The following is an 18271-nucleotide window of genomic DNA, read 5'->3' on the forward strand; positions in this document are numbered from 1 at the left end:
GGTCTGTTCATAATCATGGAATCAAGAGTCTGACAAAATTCCAGGGACCCAATGGGCGAAAGGAACCCACTAGTGAAATCCCACATACCTGGTGACGAATTCCGCGGAGAAATCTTTCGATTTCGGGGCTCCAACTGAACGAACCTTGCTGCGTTCTTGAACTAGGGTTCTTGACCTTTTTCTCCTTCTTGATTCTAATTTTCTAAGTTTTGATTAATGATTTTGACTAAGGTAAGTTCTAATTATGTTTCTAGGTTTAAACTGACTAAAACCTTGTGATTTAGGGTCAAAAAGACGTATCTTAGGGGTTAAATGAAATAGGAAAAGACCAAAACACCCATGAATTAGCTGCTGTCGGAGTGACTTACGGACGGGTGACGGGCCGTCATTCAATCAATGGTCCGTCGATTGGATCCGTAGGTCGAGTCTACCCGACAGGGTTTCACTAAAACAAACATAACATTTCACTTGGAGATTAGAATTTAGCAAAATCAGTGGCGTTGGAAAGATAATTCAATTATCTATCGTATCATAGGTCATGGGACATCTAATTCATTTTGTGATAAAAGTTATGACCATCTGAAGTTGATCCATCAACAATTTTTAGCTAACTGGATGTTAATCCTCACCTACGGTCAGACCTACGGACCGTGGATCGATTGACGGTCGTGCTGGTCAACCATAGTTTGTGTCAGAGGCTGCGTAAGGGAAGTCTTGAACCACGGACACAGACCACGGATCATGGTCTGATCTACGGACCGTGGGTCTGTCCGTGAGTCGGGACTTAGCCAAATTTTCTGACTGAGTTCTGAGGAAGTTTTCTGTCACGAACCACGGACCTGCAGGATGGACAGTGAGTCCATCTACGGTCCGTGGATGGTGTCCGTGAGTGCCACCTGTAACACCAGAAATCTGAAATCTCTATTTTTGGATACGGGGTGTTACATTATCTCCCCCTTGGGACCATTCGTCCTCGAATGAAGACTAATCTAGCTGAAATTGAGGGAGAGGGCTGCAATCCCTACCACTAAACACTGAGAACTGAATTTCTAACTGAATTGAGTTCCGAGAACATGCAAATACGCTGAAAATGCAAGTACAAACTGAAGGAACGTGATTCTAAGACTGAATTTTTGCATGAATGACTGAAAAACTGAAGAGGAACTATTACCTCAATCTGGAATGGAATCGGAAGGAACGAGGTCAGGATACTTGGACTTCATGGCTGCTTCTGCTTCCCAAGTAGCTCCCTCTACGGACTGACTCCTCCACAAAACCTTGACTGAAGCGACTTCTTTATTCCTTAACCTTCTAACCTGACGATCGAGAATCTTAACTGGTACATCCTCATATGAAAGGCTATCTTTCACGGCCACACTCTCTAATGGTACTATGGTTGCTGGATCACCCACACACTTCTTCAAAAGAGANTGGCTGCTTCTGCTTCCCAAGTAGCTCCCTCTACGGACTGACTCCTCCACAAAACCTTGACTGAAGCGACTTCTTTATTTCTCAACCTTCTAACCTGACGATCGAGAATCTCAACTGGTACATCCTCATATGAAAGGCTATCTTTCACGGCCACACTCTCTAATGGTACTATGGTTGCTGGATCACCCACACACTTCTTCAAAAGAGAAATGTGAAAGACTGGATATATTGCTGCTAAGTCTGCTGGCAACTCTAACTCATAACCGACTTTACCAATCCTTTTCAAGATCCGGTAAGGGCCTACATATCTGGGGCTGAGCTTCCCTTTCTTGCCAAATCTCATCACCCCCTTCATGGGTGACACTTTCAGGAAAACCCAATAATCAACTTGGAACTCTAGTTCCCCTTCTTCTCACATCTGCATAAGACTTCTGGCGACTCTGAGCAGTCTTAAGTCTCTCTCTAATGAGGTGCACTTTTTCCATAGCATTAAGAACCGAATTTGGTCCTATCAAGGCTGCTTCACCTACTTCAAACCAACCAACTAAAGATCTACATCTACGCCCATACAATGCCTCATAAGGGGCCATTTGAATGCTGGAATGGTAACTATTGTTGTAGGCGAACTCAATCAGAGGAAGGTGATCATACCAACTACCCTTGAAGTTGATCACACAAGCTCTCAACATGTTCTCTAAGGTCTGAATGGTACGCTCTGCCTGAACATCCATCTGCGGATGAAATGTTGTGCTAAGATTAACCTGAGTACCAAGACCTTTCTGAAATGACTTCCAGACATGAGATGTAAACTGAGGACCTCTATCTGAGATGATAGACAAAGGAACTCCATGCAACCTCACAATCTCATTAATGTAAAGCTTGGCGTAATCCTCCACCGAATCTGTAGTCTTGACCGCCAAAAAGCGAGAAGACTTAGTAACCCTATCAACAATCACCCAAATGGAGTCATGGTGTCTGCGAGTACGAGGTAAACCTGTGATGAAGTCCATGTTGATCACTTCCCACTTCCAAGTAGGAATTTCAATATCTTGAGTCATACCTCCTGGTTTCTGATGTTCTACCTTGACTTGCTGGCAATTGGGGCACTTAGCCACAAAGTCTGATATATGTCTTTTCATACAATTCCACCAATAGACTTCCCGCAGATCACGGTACATCTTAGTGGCGCCTGGATGAATAGAATATCTGGAATTGTGGGCTTCTGCGAAAATATGCTGTCTCAATTAACCTACATCAGGAACACATAATCTACCTTGATAGCGAAGTACACCATCTCCCCCTTGGGAGAAAACCTCCACTCTCTGATTGTGGACTGCACCCTTAAGTTCAAGCAAGATTGGATCATTATCTTGCATTTCCTTAACCTCTACTACCAAAGAAGATTCTGCCCCATTCTGAACCGTTACACCACCATCTGATATGCTCATAAGAAGAACTCCTAGGCGAGCAAGTCTGTGAACATCCTTTGCTAGCTCTCTCCTTTCTTCCTCAACATGTGCTACACTACCCATGGATAATCTGCTAAGAGCATCTGCTACTACATTCGCCTTACCTGGATGGTAATGCACACTCATATCATAATCTTTGAGGAACTCAAGCCACCTTCTCTGGCGAAGATTCAATTCTTTCTGGGTGAATACATACTGAAGACTCTTATGGTCTGTGAACACATTTACATGAACACTATACAAGTAGTGTCTCCAAATATTGAGTGCAAACACCACTGCTGCAAGCTCGAGGTCATGAGTTGGATAATTCTTCTCATGTACCTTAAGTTGTTTGGAAGCATAAGCTATAACCTTACCTCGTTGCATCAACACACAACCTACGCTGACCCTGAATGCATTACAATAGATCACATAACCATCTGAACCCTCTGGTAGAGTCAAGACAGGAGTTGTTGTCAACCTAGTTTTAAGTTCTACAAAGCTTTTCTCACAATCATCTGACCACTGGAACCTAACTTTTTTCTGAGTTAACTTAGTCAATGAAGAGGCTATGGATGAAAATCCTTCCACAAACCGTCTGTAATAGCCCGCTAGACACAAGAAACTTCGAATATCTGTAGCACAGGTAGGTCTGGGCCATTGTTTCACTGTTTCTATCTTCTGGGAATCTACTCGAATTCCTTCACTAGACACAATATGCCCAAGGAAGGCAACTGATTGTAACCAAAACTCACACTTGTTAAATTTTGAAAATAACTGGCGATCTTTGAGAGTTTGTAGAACAACTCTCAAATGACTCGCATGTTCTTCCTCATTCCTAGAATAAATGAGGATATCATCAATAAAGACGATAACGACCAAGTCCAAGTACTGCTTGAACACTCTGTTAATCAAATCTATGAAAGTTGTAGGAGCATTGGTTAGTCCAAATGACATAACTACAAATTTGAAATGACCACACCGAGTTTTGAAGGATGTCTTCGGAATGTCACTATATCTGACTCTAAGCTGATGATAACCTGATCTGAGGTCTATCTTCGAGAAATGACTAGCACCCTGAAGTTGGTCGAACAAGTCATCAATCCTGGGTATGGGATACTTATTCTTGATTGTGACCTTATTCAACTGCCTATAGTCAATGCACATTCTGAGAGAACCATCTTTCTTCTTTACGAACAACACTGGTGCACCCCATGGCAAAATACTAGGTCTGATGAAGCCCTTATCTAGAAGGTCTTTCAACTGCTCTTTCAATTCATTAAGCTTAGTTGGAGCCATTTTGTAAGGAGGAATAGAGATAGGCTGGGTATCTGGAAGGAGATCAATTCCAAAGTCGATTTCCCTTTCGGGAGGAACTCCGGGAAGATCTTCTGGAAACACTTTTGGAAACTCACTGACTACAGGAACTGACTCAAGAGTTGGGGATTCGGAACTAGAATCCTTAACCCAAACTAGATGATAAAGATAACTGTTAGAGATAATCTTTCTGGCCTTAAGGTAACAAATGAATCGACCCAATGGCGTTAAGCTACTACCCTTCCATTCTAGGATTGGTTCGTCTGGAAACTGAAAACGAACAATCCTAGTTCTACAATCGATTGAGGCATAATAGGAATGTAACCAATCCATGCCTAGAATGACATCGAAGTCTACAATTTCTAACTCTACAAGACCTGCTTAGGAGACTTTCTGAGAGACTGTTACAGGGAAATTTATGTATACCCGTCTTTCTATCACTGGGTCACCGACTGGAGTAGAGACTGAGAAGGGTTCTGAGATAATTTCTGGGCTAACATTGAATTGGACTGCTATATAAGGAGTTACAAAAGACAAAGTTGCCCCTGGATCTAACAATGCATAAACATCAAGATCAAAGACTCGTAACATACCAGTGACTACATCAGGAGAATCTTCCTGATCTTGATGAGCCTGAAGAGCATAGAGCCTGTTTTGGCGTTGTCCGCCACTTGTACCAGATGAGTTACCCTGCTAAGTCGGGCGACCTGTTGGTGCTGCTGAAGTTGTAGACTGAGCTCTACCATTATTTCCTTCTTGACCTTGTCTTGAACGATAATCCTTCAACCTATGACCAGACTGACCACCCCCAAAGCATCCTTCCTTACCTGCAAGGCACTCGCCCGGATGGTTCTTACTACATTTCGGGCAAGTTGGGTAGGTTTTGGTGCCTGAAACACTACCTTGAGACTTAGAGCCTAACGCCCTACTTTTCTGATCATTACAGAACCTGGGGGATGGAACACTAGCTGCTGAAGGGGCTGGAGTCGAAGACTTCTACTGAAACTGCGAGCGATTTCCACCACTCGATTTCTGTTGAGAATAGTCATAGTTACCTGTTCTGGCTTTCTTAGTCTCCTTAGCTCGTTCCCTAAGCTTATCACCCTCAACCCGCTGAGCATGAGTCATGAGCCTATAGATGTTCATGTCTCCCAACAACATAGCATTCCTGCACTCTGTTTTCACTAAGTCTAACACTCTATAGATAAACTTATTCATCTGAGCCCTGGAATCAGCAACTATGTGAGGAGCATACCTGGAGATTAAACTTGAGCCTATACTCTTGGACAGTAATGTTACCCTGCCTCAAGTTCTTAAATTTCTGGGCCCTTGCTTCTCTTAACTCTATGGGGAAAACCTGTCCAGAAAGGTTTCGCTGAAACAATCCCAAGTAATAGGAGCGGCATCTGTACCCCTATTCTCCTTCCACTGAGTACACCAGATATGAGCCACATCCTTAAGTTGGTAAGATGCTAACTAAACCCAATCATTCCCAGTGACCTGCATTACCTCAAAGATCTTCTTGATCTCATCCAAGAAATTTTGGGGATCTTCTCCAATCTGTGATCCTAAGAACTCAGGCGGATTCATCCTAACAAAGTCATGGACCCTTGCTGCTGCTGATCCACAATTTGCATTCATAGGAGCTTGAACCCACTGATTGTTCTGGTTAGTGACACTCTAAGCCAACATCTGAATGGCATTCCTGAATTCAGCATTTGACACTTTTTGATCTGGAACTGGAGGAGCTGCGTTTGTGTTCCTGGCATTCACATTCCTGGCATAAGCTCTACGAGGAGACATGATCACTAAAATGAGCATAACGTTTTGCTCGGAGGTCGGAATTTAGCAAACTCGGTGGCGTTGGAAATATAATTCAATTATCTATCATATCATAGGTCATGGGACACCTAATTCATTTTGTGCTAAAAGTTATGACCATATGAAGTTGATCCATCAACAATTTTCAGCTAACTGGCTGTTAATCCTCACCTACGGTCAGACCTACAGACTGTGGATCGATTGACGGTCTGTGTTGGTCGACCATAGTTTGTGTCAGAGGCTGGGTAAGGGAAGTCTCGATCCACAGACACTTACCACGGACCGTGGTCTGATTTACGGATCGTGGGTCTGTCCGTTAGTCGGGACTTAGCCAAATTTTCTGACTGAGTTCTGGGGAAGTATTCTGTCACGAACCACGGACCTACAGGACGGACCGTGAGTCCATCTATGGTCCGTGGATGGTGTCCATGAGTGCCACCTGTAACACCAGAAATCTGAAATCTCTATGTTTAGATACGGGGTGTTACATGAGTACCCATAGTCGAATATCATATCTTTGAGTTGAGTATCTAATCTTTGAGTTGACTATCTTATCCTTGAATACTTCTTAGTTGAGTAAGTTGAGTAGTTTTGAGTATCCTTGAGTATTCCTTGAGTTGAGTAAGTTTGAGAAGAGGTAAGTATGTTTCCTTTTTATCAAAGTTCAAGCTTATGTTTATGCTTTAGAATTCCTCTTACATGCTCGTACATTCCACGTACTGATTCATTTGGCCTGCATCTTCTCATGATGCAGACACATGTATTCAGGATCATCAACAGGAGCTTCGTTGATACATCCGAGAGTTCGAGTTAGCTATGGTGAGCCTCCTTGCTTCCGGAGGATTTCATTTACCTTTCAGTTATATCAGTTGTTAGGATGCCGTGGGTCTTGTCCCGACTTCCATCTTTATCAGTTAGAGGCTTCATAGATAGTCAATATAGTTGAGAAGTCTGTATTATTCATTTATTTTATTTAATGTTTAAAGACTTAAGTTGCCTATTTCATGGCTAGTAGAATATATTATTTTATTCTAAGTTGTTCATTTGAGTTAAAGTTTTGAAAAGTTGAGTTTATTGAATATATTCAGTTTTTAATCTTTGTATGCTTGAGTTAGTCTTCCGCTTGAAGTCAGCCAGGATGAGGGTTCGCTTGGGGCCAGCATTGGTTCTCGAGTGCCGGCCACATCCATGGTGTAGGCTCGGTTCGTGACAAACTTGGTATCAGAGCCCAGAGTTTAAGTGTCCTAGAGTGTCTATGAAGCCGTTTCAGTAGGTTCTCGTTCATGGTTGTGAGGCCCCCACTTCTAATAATGAGGGACTACAGACATTTAAGGAAAGTTTCCCTTCTTTCATACTCTTAATCGTGCAATATAGCTATGTCGAAGAGACTTATTATAACTCGTGCGTTTCTCAGAATCATTCGACTACCCATCATACTAGTGGTGGTTGAAAAGCAGAGTGAGTTCTTTGTTGATGTGTTGTTCTTAGCAAGAGTCTTGAGAAAGTCATGAGACTCTAGAGGGGCTTGAGAGAAGCCCAAGAGTAAGTTAAGTATTCAGTTTTAGAGGAATGCACCCATATTCATTTGAATCGTGTGTTTGAGCTAAAAGTGAGTTGTACTCACTTCCCTAAGCCGTGTTTCAGTTGAGATCCTTTTTAAGAAGTATGTTTAGAGCTTGGGTAAGATTTTCACCCGAAAAGGTAGCATGAGTTAAGAGATCATGATGAATAGTAGTGAAAGAGCCCAGAGTTAGTATGCATAGGTTTAGTAATCTAATTGGTGTATTGACAAGCTATGTTACTATAGTCATGCACCTAGTAAGTTATTAATGAGGAGTTTTCCCTTATGGGTAGACTAAGAAGTGATGAGTTGTGAAGATTCCATCATAGGAGGTAGAGTGTGTTTTAGCTAGAAAGGAGTTTGTGATGAAGTGTCATTGTGTAGGTAATGACCATGTGTAAATGTTGAATAGAAGAGCAAAAGTATTCATAAAGTGATACATCTAAGCTAGGATTATGATTTGTTTGAGAGGGTCATGATATTCATAAGGTTATAGAACTGATCAAGTAATGAAGTATAGTATATAGGCGAGCAATCGTATTGATATTTGGGTTTAGTAATGAACATTAAGCTTGAATTTGAGATGTGTGTCATGATCAAAAGAATGACAACATGAGGTTGATGATATTAGTCTTGAGATTTGATCTAGAAGACGTGACATAAAGTAGGTGAGAGAAATTGAGATGATTAGCTGCATTAAATATGAGTGGTATAAGTGAGAGACCTTAACCTTAGATAAGGGCAGTGAAGTATGGCTAAGTCACAAGAGTAATAAGAGCGTTAAGAGGTGTACCGAGAGGGTATGTAACCAGAAAAGGTTAAGGGAAACACCTTAGAAAGAGGTCTTAGTACCACTTATAGAGAGTTTGGTAGGCATGAGATAAACTTCTCCCAAGTGTTAGATTAAAAGAAGAGGTAGACCATTTAGAGATGATGGAATCTGTCCATAGATTTCAAGTGTTAGCTTTAGACCTAAGCGGGAGATAATAAGATGAGAAATCAAGTCAAGTGTTGATAATTTCTTAAGGAGTTGATTAGTAGTTGTTAGAGTACTAAGCTTGAATGTGGTGTTGTTAAACAATAGGTAGCTCTTGATATGAGCCCAATGTGGTAGTAAAGAGTATTAGTCTTACGATGAGATTCCCTATAGAGAGCTATAGAACCTGAACCTAAGGATTTGAGTTAAGATTGACTATATTAAGAGTATACCATTATACTCAGACCTTAGTAAGAGTAACCCCATTCCATACCCAGTCCAGTCGTCATTCGAGGACGAATGATCCCAAGGGAGAGATATTATAACACCCCAGAAAATTTTGAGTTAAGACTCAAATCGTTCTTCGTAGTGAGTGAGATTTTACCAAGGAATTTAAAATATCTTAGGTTTTAAGGTCACTAGATGTAGCACCTTGAGTTCCAAAAAGAATTAAATTGGAAATAGCAAGATCTAAAATTTTGCAAGTTAAGCTGAGTTTTGGGTCGACTTCAAATGATCATAACTTCTAGCTCAAGATGAGTTAGGCATGATACCAGAGACCGTAGGGAAGACCTTTGGATTATCTTTCCAACGCCACCAACTTTGCTCAGTTTCGAGTTCGTATGAGGGAGATATGTCCATTCGAAGTTGGGCTGTCTAGATAAGGAAAGTCAAAACCGGATTTTAGAGGGGTATTTTGGTCTTTTCCTTACCCAATCAGATTTGATTCATTTTTAGTAATATTTTAGGGGTCTTATCTGATTAGGTTCAGTTTTATAATCCTAAATTAGCCTAGGGTTTTAGTTGAGAGTTCAAGAAGAGAAAAGAAGAAGATAGAAGAGGAGTTTCATTCTCAAAAAGTTGAAGGATTTAAGTTCTTGATAGGTGTTCTTCAAGTTCATCCTAAATCTTGTTTTGTTGGGTTTTGATGATTTCTTGAGATGAAAGTGATTGTCTTGAGTGTTGTTTTGAGTGGATTAGTGTGTACTTAGGTTGGGTAATTGAATCTAAGGAAAACTTGAGAAAATAAATTGATTAAAGGCGATTTAAGGTCAGAAAACGAGAGGAAGAGTTTGTTAGTTTTGCCTGGGGCAATGCTGGCGCGAGGCGCCCCCGTTGTGCCAGGAAGGCTAGGGTGACGCGCTATCAGTGCGCCAGAAATGAGCCCCAGTAAATTGGGGCCTGGCGCGGCTCGCCAGGGAGGCGCCCGGATAAGCGTTTTTCACCAATTTTTCATCATTTAGCCTATTTAAGTTATTCTAAAGTGTCCTAACACTTTCCATTGATTCTAACTACTCTAAATGACTTCAAAAAATCTAGAAACCATCAATGAACATTAATCATAACCTTTAATCCATAAGTTCAAATTCAAGGTAGAGTTTAGATTTAAGCCTTGACAGTTCCTGCGAACATATATATGAGATAGTCCCTTTGAGTTTTCTTTGAAGAACCTTCTACAAATTTAAGTAACTTGTTTCAAGACTCGAACAAGTGAGTATGAGGATAAGGAGAATGTATTCATGATTCTACTTTGTCATCATGAGACCTTTCATAACATGAACCATAACTCTTGAATTCATAATTCACATTCAAGAGAGAGTTAAGAGTAGAGTTCAGGCAAAGCTTTGAGTTCAATTGTGAATCCTTTGAGATCAACTATCGATTTGAACTAGGATCTGAAAGAGTAAGTATGAGAAGAGTTGTATTCACAAATTCTATTTTATTATGTAGACCCTCGAGTCGAGTCGTTCATTCCCATAACTTCCGCATGAACTCCATCAGTTGAGTACCTTTGAGAGGAATAGTATCTTCAAGTTCTAAGTCTTGAGTATTGAGTTCCTAATCACCTTTAAGATTATATTTCTAATCATGGGACTATTACATGTTACCCATGAAGTCTTATGCTCATAATTCCGCATGAACCCTATAAGTCGAGCAGTCTTGAGATGCGATGTATCTTTGAGTCCTTGAGTTGAGTAGTTCATGCTCATATTTCCACATGAACTCTCTGAGTTGAACATTCTTGAAGTGTGTTGTATCATTGAAGTTCTTGAGTTCCAAGTATTTGACTCTATCTATGGTTATTGAAAACCTTGCATTCAGTCATTCAAGTCCATAATTTGGCATGAACCATATTTTTAAGAAGTCTTTTACAAACGTTTTAACTTTGTTTTAAGACTTAAGTTTTGAGTTTAGTAAGGAGTAAAGTTGAAGTTCATTTCTTCAAAAGTATATGGGGACTATGTATTCCCAAAAGAGTTTAAAATGTTTTCACATTTAAATAAGAACGGAAAACTAAGATTTTCAGTAAAGAGCCTTTGGGCTAGTTTTCAGTTAAAGAGTAAATGCTTTTACAATAAAGCAAGAGAGGAAACCTTGATTTCCAATATTGTCTTTGAGATAAGTTTTTGAGCAATTATATCATATCACATAAAGAGTTTTGTTTTTACAAACATATGAGCTAAGTATATTTTTGGAGTAGTATTGAGCACCGATATGGGGATGCGAGTTCAGATAACTCAAGTCTCCATAAACCATGTAGCCATCATGGGCAGAAAAGGATCTTACTTTTCCGATGATTCCTTAGTGCTTTTTAGCATAGACTAGTGGATCCACTTAGTAGTTCAGGTTCTATACCGATGGCAAGGTATAAGACCATCTTTGGCAACATGATGTAAAACGTTGTACCATCACTTAGGCTCATAGTGATGGTTGTCGGTTAGAGAATCTCTCACAGAAGTTATTGTATTCTTATATACACAGTTAATTGTATTTTTACATACATTTCAGAGTTATGTTGTATCCTTGCATACACATAGAGTTGACAGCATATTTTTAAACAATTTGTTTCTTTATATTGCACCTGTTTTAAATTGCTTTATATTGAAATGAGTTCAGTCATATTGAGTTGAGTACCCAGAGTCGAATATCACATCTTTGAGTTGAGTATCTTATCCTTGAATACTTCTTAGTTGAGTAAGTTGAGTATCCTTGAGTATCCTTGAGTATTCCTTGAGTTGAGTAAGTTTGACAAGAGGTAAGTATATTTCCTTTTTATCAAAGTTCAAGCTTATGTTTATGCTTTAGAATTCCTCTTACATGCTCGTACATTCTACGTACTGAGCCATTTGGCCTGCATCTTCTCATGATGCAGACAGAGGTATTCAGGATCATTAACAGGAGCTTCGTTGATACATCCGAGAGTTCAAGTTAGCTATGGTGAGCCTCCTTGCTTCTGGAGGATTTCATTTACCTTTTAGTTATATCAGTTGTTAGGATGTCGTGGGTCTTTTCCCGACTTTCATCTTTATCAGTTAGAGGCTTCATAGATAGTCGGTATATTTGAGAAGTCTGTATTATTCATTTATTTTATTAAATGTTTAAAGACTTAAGTTGCCTTTTTCATGGCGAGTTGAATATATTATTTTATTCTAAGTTGTTCATTTGAGTTAAAGTTTTGAAAAGTTGAGTTTATTGAATTTATTCATTTTTTAAGCTTTGTATGCTTGAGTTAGTCTTCTATTATTCATTTATTTTATTAAATGTTTAAAGACTTAAGTTGCCTTTTTCATGGCGAGTTGAATATATTATTTTATTCTAAGTTGTTCATTTTAGTTAAAGTTTTGAAAAGTTGAGTTTATTGAATTTATTCATTTTTTAAGCTTTGTATGCTTGAGTTAGTCTTCTATTATTCATTTATTTTATTAAATGTTTAAAGACTTAAGTTGCCTTTTTCATGGCGAGTTGAATATATTATTTTATTCTAAGTTGTTCATTTTAGTTAAAGTTTTGAAAAGTTGAGTTTATTGAATTTATTCATTTTTTAAGCTTTGTATGCTTGAGTTAGTCTTCCTCTTGAAGTCAGCCAAGATGAGGGTTCGCTTGGGGACCAGCAATGGTTCTCGAGTGCCGGTCACGTCCAGGGTGTAGGCTCGAGTCGTGACACTTCAAAACACTTGTGTTTTAATTTCTATATGGTCTAGATAATAGAAAATGTATATCACACAAAATAATTAGTCTTTGCTCTGTTGAACAAGTTAAACAAATTTTTTATTTTTGTTTTCCTCTTTAAATTTCTATTTAAAAAAAAGTGTAGTGAACTTGTGTTATGTATTCTAACTTTTTTTTTTTTACTTTCTTCTCCTATTTGGGCTATTCCTATGTGTGATTCTACTAAGATGCTTGCAGCCTAAATGCTCTTAGCAGTCGACCCTCCATCATTAGCTTTACACATTGATGTTAGTTTCCTTTTGTTTAAAGAAAATGACTATTAGTTGAGTGACCATATGAAAGTTGAGTGAAATGTGATTTTTTTGTGATAATATGCACCATTTGTTAGATGAAATAGTACATAAAATGTATTATCTTTCTCAAGCATCAACATAGCTACAAACACTAGATATGAAAGACACGAATAAAAATGATGTTAATGAACCTAATTCCAAGAGTTGGCGAACTTGCAGGAACGTTTTGATAGAAAATGGCTCAAAATGAAATTGAGGAAATGTTAGATCACCTGAGAAGGATCAAGAGTGGATGTAATCTGGATAGTGCCAAGATTGATAAAATTAAGGAACTTGAAATGGTGCTAAGAATTTTGAGAACCTTTATAAAGTATCATCATGTTCTTTTTCGTGATTCCTTAGTCAAACACACAAATAATGCCAAATTGACTATGGCAATGCTTCACCATGTATTGGATGGGATTCCAGATCAATGTAAAACTAACCTTAATCTAATAAGGCAAGAATCACATTTGTTTGAATTCTTGGAACGTAATACCATTTTAAGTGACAATTATGAGTTGAATAATGTTGATATGTCAGAATATATGGATTGGCTCAGAAAGAATCTAAATGATGTACTGATGATGTTACCAGAAGGGGATAGGTCTGACCCTCCTGACGAAAACCTTGAAATACACAGATTTATAAAGGAAGTGAAAATTATTCAAAAGAAACTGATATTTTTGACATACTTATATGCCACAGATATAAATGGTTATGTCAACCATGAGAAGCTAGAATGTTTGGACTCAAATTCGGTTCATGGCTAACAATGTGGGACAACTTTGTCTTGATATTTTAGGTTACGTTGTTTCTGATGAGGTCGCTACATATGAGTATTATGATATCATGTATAAATCTCCTTATCTATTATTCTTGATTGTGTTAGTGAAGCTGGAAATGAAGAAGATTTTTCTTAGTGATCTAAAGGCTTCAAAGTTTACCTATTCAAGAACTTTCAAGGACAAGAAATTACCAAAAGGATTTTCTCATCATCTCCATAGTCTGTTGATGTAACTCAAAAAAGAAAACCTCGAGAACTTTCAAAATAGTGTCTCTGCTCAAACTATTGATGTGGCAATAGAGTTCTTGTTGGTTTTCCTTGATGTTGATGTGTTAAATCATGTTATTAACGGTAAATGGTTCAATGAGGTTATGGAAAAAGTTGGAGCTATAGCAGGTGATGTTATATATGTCATATAAAAACTTCTTCCTAGCTCTATAAACAAAGATGATACTAGTATAATATGTCTTTGCTCAATATACATATTGGAGAAAGCTTAAGATCTGAAGGTACAAGTGGAGACTTACTACAAATCCTTAAAATTTACTCCATCTCAGTTCTCCACCTTTTATGGATTGAGCTTTCTTGATTCTCTTTTAAGGAAACTGAATGAGATGTCGAAATATGATTTAGATTTCTTGATGAAACCTCTTTTAGGTAATTTGGAGAAAGAGTTATCAACTCTTATATCCATTTAAGAGAAGGAGTTGTCATTTATATCATCAATTTTCAGAGATGTCGCAAAGGTGCACCATGAACATAAAATTCCTAAAGATCTTCAGGGACGTACCATCAATTTGGCATATGATGTTGAAGTTGCCATTGACTCTATTCTTGCTCAGTATAATATTTTTTTGCATATTTTTTGCTCACTTCCTACAATCTTAAAGGAGATCAAACAAATTAATGTGCAAGTAACTGAGATGTGGTCAGCAGAAGTTGCTCTTAAGCCTTGCTATGTGGTAGCACCATTTAAACACCTGCCAACTCAACATAGCAATCCAATGACTGATGAGGAGATAGTGGGTTTTCGGAATGACATAGAAAAAATTATTCAGTATCTAATTAAAGGTACAAATGAGCTAGACGTCATCCCAATTGTAGGCATGGGGGGACAAGGGAAAACGACAATTGCTAGAAAGGTGTACAATAGTGAAAACGTTGTTTCTCATTTTGATGTTTGAGCATGGTGCATTGTTTCCCAAACATATAACCGGAGAATGATATTACAAGAGATTTTTAGTCAAGTTACTGGTTCCAAGGACAAGGGAGATAAGGATGACATCCTTGCCGACATGTTGAGGAAAAGTCTAATGGGCAAAAGATATCTCATTGTATTGGATGATATGTGGGATTGTATGGAATGGGATAACTTAAGGCTTTGTTTTCCAGACATTGGAAATATAAGTAGAATAGTAGTAACAACTCGACTTGAGAAAGTGGGTAAGCAAGTCAAGTACCGTATTGATCCTTATTCTCTTCCATTCCTAACAACAGAAGAGAGTTGCAAATTATTGTAGAAAAAATTGTTTCAAAAGGAAGATTTGCCGCCTGAACTACAAGAAGTGAGTCAAGCAGTTGCAGAAATATGCAAAGGATTGCCCCTAGTGGTTGTCTTGGTAGCTGGAATAATAAAAAAAAACAAAAATGGAAGAATCTTGGTGGAATGAGGTGAAAGATTCTTTATTTGACTATCTTGAATGTGAGTCCGAAGAGTATAGTCGGGCTACTATGCACTTGAGTTTTGATAACTTAGCAGATCGTTTAAAGCCTTGTCTTCTTTATATGGGGATGTTTCCGGAGGAAGCAAGAATTACAGGGTCTAAATTGATAAGTTTATGGATAGCGGAAGACTTTGTGGTGAACACTGAATCAGCTGAAGATTACTTGATGGATCTCATTAGTAGTAATGTTGTAATGGTTTCAAAGAAAGAATATAACGGTAAGGTTAAATAATGTTAGGTTCATGATGTAGTCCTTCACTTTTGCTTGGAGAAGAGTAGAGAAGAAAAGTTTATGTTGGCTGTGAAGGGAAATCATAGCCAATTTCAACCTTGTGATTTGAAGGAAAGTCGAGTGAGCTTCAATTTGAGTAAAGAGCATTCTAAGTTTGCATCTCTGGGATCCAAAACACGGAAGCCTTTCCACCAACAGTTGAGGTCACCGATAACGATCAGAAAATCTTTTGATGGGATTCCTTTAAGGTTTTGATTCATAAATTGTGACTTCTTAAGGTCTTGGATTTGAGTTCCCATGAAGTGAGTTCTTTGTCTTCAGCTACATTGAAACCACTAAATCACCTTAAGTACCTCACAGTTTGGGTAGAGAAATTCTATTTTCATCCAGAATCACATCTTCCCCATCTTGAAACTTTAATTGTGAATAATTGGAGTAATGTAGTACTGTTACCGGCATCTTTTTGGGAAATGGAAAAATTAAGGCATGTTGAGATCGTTGAAGCTAAATTTGATAAACATGTGTTCTTTGAAGGATCCTCTAAATTGGAAAATTTGAGGATATTAAATAATATTGTTAGATTTCCAATTGATAGGGTGGATGTGTTATCAAGGAGGTGTCCTAATCTTCAACAACTTCACATCACGTTTAGGGGTGATAATGATTCTTCAGAGTCGTTTTGTCTGACATTGGAGAATCTTACGCAGCTTCAATTGGCTTCAAATTTAAAGAAGTTGGTACTAAGAGGGACTCGTATTGAAAACATGGTTCCCTTCATTGCAAGACTATCAAGCCTGGAGTATCTCCAATTATGGAACTCAGATTATTTTGAATCAGAAGAGTGGTGCCTAGGAGATATCACCTTCTATAAACTTAAGTTTTTGAACCTGACACACTTACGTATCTCAAGGTGGGATGCCTCGGAGGAATCCTTTCCCCTACTTGAAACACTTGTTATAAAAGAGTGCTATAATCTTGAGGAGATCCCCCTTATCTTTGCAGATATTCCAACACTGAAACAGAGTAAGTTGATTAGGTGCAAGAACAAATCCCTGGAAGCTTTAGCTCTGAGGATTAAGGAAGATGTTGAAGAGAATGAAGGAAACGACCGTATTGACCTCATTATCAAAGTAAGTAAAAAAAAACTCCTATGTTTTGTTTTTGAGTATCTACCTGCATCTAACTTGACACCAATATGTATAATACAGAAATATGATTAGGGTCATCTGGCAGCTGTGAGCCAATCATGTGCCAGCCTGAAATCACAACAATGGTATATATTTTTTCTTGTTTCTTCTTATGCTTGCTTTCTCTTAATTTCTCCATGTTGATCTCAAACTAACGAGGATGTATTTCAATTTGATAACTGCAGCAAAAGTACAGACAAAGTGGATGGAATTCTTTCTTAGCTAATTGTTGCAGCCCTGCTCATGCGCTGAAACGCCCCTCCTTTTTATGTATGTTTCAGGTGATTGGAGACCAATATATATCAGATGATCCTTCACTGTGATTTCTTGTTGTAAAATCATGCCTTTCTTGTCAAAACATTGCTTCTTGTTTGTGTTTTGTAATATAGTAGTTGTTTTCCTTCATCTTATATCTGCAAAATTCAATGAAGGATACAATTGAAAGCTGGTTGAATACAAGTATACCTATGAAAGTTGTTTTGGTAGCTTAGTACTAAATAATTTAGGAGTAATCCGTAACATACGTCTCACTTCATAAATACGTATTGAGTACANCTTTGTTGTCAAAACATTGCTTCTTGTTTGTGTTTTGTAATATAGTAGTTGTTTCCCTTCATCTTATATCTGCAAAATTCAATGAAGGATACAATTGAAAGCTGGTTGAATACAAGTATACCTATGAAAGTTGTTTTGGTAGCTTAGTACTAAATAATTTAGGAGTAATCCGTAACATACGTCTCACTTCATAAATACGTATTGAGTACATGTACAATAGCTATCTATATTGTTCAAACTCTTCAAAAATGTCGTCAAGTGTATATTAGATTTTCCATTGCATTTTTAAAGGATTTGACATGCGTGCAACAATAGCTTCGGAGAGTTTGACCATCATAAGAAGCCAAATAGATATCACTTGTCAAACCCCTATTCAGCTTTCTAGGGAGGACAATGGCGGTGTCTTTAAATTTATAACTATGCCTCAATCATAAATAAGTTGGAATTGACTATACGAAACCTCAACTACACCGCTAAGTTCGTTCAACTCACGTCTTCATCATACCAGATAAAATAAAAGCAAAAAATAAGTTAAATATATAAAACAATATTAGAAGTTCTTAAAAAAAACACTAAATCCTACTCTCCACGGCTAGACATCATCTATATATGGTTCTTTATCTTCTATTATGCAATATTTTTTTGTAAGTATTTCAAGATTCTTCCTCGTCTCCTTTTCAACCTCCAGTCACCATAGTTTCACACCTATAAACCGGTGTATCTGTAGGTTGACACAAGACATGTCAAACCATTTCAAGCACAATTCTCTGTTTCATTCTCAATGCTACTTGCACTTCTAGCGAATATGGATCATTTTTTATTTTATTTAATTTTATATGACCGCATTCTCAATATTACAGCATGCTTGGTAAAACCAGATCACTCTATGCTTAGTTAGTGTCAGGCAGTTTGATTCAAAGACATCAGCATGTAACCATAAGCCATAGAA

At 38.1% G+C, this 18271-nt stretch overlaps 1 protein-coding gene and 1 pseudogene across 1 annotated transcript in view; both read left to right on the forward strand.

Moving 5' to 3' along the window:
* Positions 1-18271, forward strand: part of LOC125844869 (immune-associated nucleotide-binding protein 9-like) — a 947253-nt gene that overhangs the window by 612154 nt on the left and 316828 nt on the right. The window lies entirely within an intron of this gene.
* Positions 13035-16978, forward strand: LOC125844863 (putative late blight resistance protein homolog R1A-3; annotated as a pseudogene).

This window comes from Solanum stenotomum, chromosome 11 (genome assembly GCF_019186545.1).
Source record: "Solanum stenotomum isolate F172 chromosome 11, ASM1918654v1, whole genome shotgun sequence".
NCBI lineage: Eukaryota > Viridiplantae > Streptophyta > Magnoliopsida > Solanales > Solanaceae > Solanum > Solanum stenotomum.